This window comes from Corvus brachyrhynchos, unplaced genomic scaffold, assembly GCF_000691975.1.
Source record: "Corvus brachyrhynchos isolate BGI_N302 unplaced genomic scaffold, ASM69197v1 scaffold14, whole genome shotgun sequence".
Taxonomy (NCBI): Eukaryota; Metazoa; Chordata; class Aves; order Passeriformes; family Corvidae; genus Corvus; species Corvus brachyrhynchos.
The window spans coordinates 5,488,372-5,491,242 of record NW_008239110.1 but is presented as its reverse complement, the minus strand read 5'-3'; positions in this window follow the sequence as shown (position 1 = coordinate 5,491,242).

Genomic DNA, 2,871 nt, shown 5'->3' with positions numbered 1-2,871 from the left:
TGTGACTTTTTGTCACAGCTGTCAGTGTAGGACAAGGAGAGATGAAAGAAACAGGGGCTGAATGGAAAGAACTTGCTGCGCTTCAAGCCCCCACCCTTCCTGTGCTGCCTTGGGGGAGAAACAGCATTGCTGCTTTCTTTCATAGGCAGCTCCCAAAATACTTCCAAATTCAACTTATTATACATTATTCTAGTAACTTTCAGCCAGTATTTCCCAAAATATCTGATTAGTCTGACTACCTCAAATATTTTGGATGCTCCAACCGAAGTGGGTTTGGTTGTTTGTTATTTTTTTTATTATTTTGTTTGATTTGGTTTTGGTGGGGCATTTTTAGCTAATTGCTTTGAAGAACCCAGTGCATGATAATCCAGCACATTTCTAAAAGGGAAAGAAGACAAAAGAACTAGTTTTCTAGGACACTGAAGACCAACACTGGCAGCTCAACAAAGCTGATTTTAAAGCCAGAGCTGATATGCTATCCCAGCATAGAAGTTAAAGGATTCTGAATGAGGCAAGTAGCAAGTTTCTCAACATGATGATAAAGGAGGAGGCAATTCTACATTAAAAAAAGAAAAGGAAAGAAAAAATATATTGGATCTTGTCCATAATTTTAAAAACTAAAAAAAAGAGGGTTGAATTTCCTTATTGGTGCACATAGGACCTTTTACTATAGTGGACAAAAAGCTGGAAGTTGAAACCAGTGGAACTGGCAATGAGGCACTACTTGTTAGCAGCAGGTGATTAAAACAAGCTGTCATGGACCAGAGCATCTCTTTTTTTTTTCTCAAAAGCATTCAGGCCTGATCTGAAGCCCAATTAGAAAATATGCTTAAAGCACCCAAGCAAACATGGCTCCAGTTAAAGCCGAGTGCTAAAATTCAATGCCGTAGTAACTGCCCTGAATTTAATAGCCTGTGCCATCCGGCAGGTCAAACTAGATAAACAGCTGGTACTTCCTGGCTTGGAATCCTGGATTATTTGGAAGTAAATGGGTTGTATAAGCATCTAAGCATGGATGGACACCTAAGCTCAGTGCTTGTCATTCTTTCTGCCTTCTCCTGGCTGGCCCAACCTTAGTAACACCACCAGTCCATCTTTGTTGGTCTATGAACTGTTTGGCTGCTCCAGCCCTGAATATCTAGGCTAAGAGCTGCACAGCAAGTAATGCCTGGGGCCAAGTATTGAACAGCCAGCAAACAAAAATCGACCAGCTGCATGTTAACTGAGCATCAGCAGCCTGAAAAGGTGCCCGGGGCTCGATGGCAGCTACTCTGCAATCATGCAGTGGCCAATGACTGCAAAAAATAATAACTGGTGCAGAGTAACCTGCTCTTGAGGGGACTGGTCATCCTAGAGGTCAACAACATTGCAGGCAGCAGATGACACTGGAAACAGCAGGGTGCTTTGCCAAAATGGTGTTTATGTTAATTAATCAGGACACCACCTAAATTATAATAATATCAGGAGGAGCACATCCACAGAATGAATTCCCTCCTGTCCACCACAGTGTGTCTTCCTGTGCAAATATACAGGAAGTGCGAGGGCTAATTATGTAAAAAACTTGAAAGTACGTGAAATTATTTGCATCTGGGATATTTTTGTTACCGGGGGAAAGTTGTGTGGTGTTGAGGGAAGGAGATAGCTATGCTGAGCCTATCATAAATTATGAGTGATTTTGAAATGAATAACTTGTGTAAACAGCTCCTGGTCCCAACAGATTGCAAGAAAAATGCAATTCTTTCAAAAATGGCTACATTTGTTTTGGCACTTAGGGTTCCAGAAAGGCTGGAGATAGCTGGGAAGCATGTGTCCCAGGACCCACAGAACAAGGAATAAAATAAGTATGCTACTTTTATTGTTATTTCAAAAGGCTTCTGTGATTTTGATGTTACTCTATTGACTAATTTAGAAGTTTCAATCCAAGGATTTCTTCTTTGTTGGCACAGAGCAATGTTGCTGTTAATGCTGTGTGACCACTTCTCTGCAATGTTAGGAAAGGGGGCCTTGGCTTGCAGCAGTGGATTTACGTACCACTGATGATCTGCCTTTGCCTAATGTGCAAGACAAGGCTTCCTGTCTATAACATGAAGCCAATAGTTCTAAACTGTCCTGGGGCAGCTGCTGAAAGGATAAAAATTCTGACTTTTAGTGGCTCTGGGAAGGAGGGCTGCACATTAGGGAGGCAAGGTGGGAAGAGTAAGGTGTTGTTCTTCCAGGTGCTTTGGTTTCATCCAACATTAGACACTGTTGGAGAGAAGGTTATCTCCATTTCACTTGTTCCAAGGGCTTCCTACATTTGTGCATGGCCAGAGCTGCTCACAGCTCCCCAAGGTGGCTTCCTCCTGCGTGTCACCTTGAAGGGTGTTCCAGGAGTCAGATGGTGGCATGCCCAAGGTGTCTCCTCTCATTCCCTGAAACACTGGCGTCAGGCTGGCCAGGAGCACATGTAAGCCCCTGGTGTGAACCATGTTCTTCACAGAGCACTCGTCAGATGTTCGTAAGAAAGCCTCACTCCTCATGACTGGTACAAGAAGTGGGACACATGGGGGATCTTAGCCAAGAAGATGGAGAGTCACCTCTTCCACATTCCAGGAAATGAAACCATTTGGTTCATTTCATTTTCACAGGCTGGGAGTGAGGTGGGGACATGACTGGATGTGACTGGACATGTGATTGTGACACATCTTCATAGCTCACTCTTTTTTGAGGACATGTATTAGAGGTAAGGTGAGGGGAAGCAAATGGAAGTTTTCTGTGACTAGAAGAGTAGTAGGTAGTAACCCTTTCATGCAGGTGTTTGCACAAATAGAAAAAAAAGTGTTTTCCCCCTTGTATTAGCAGAGATTGTTAAATTTTGCTATTAATCACCTG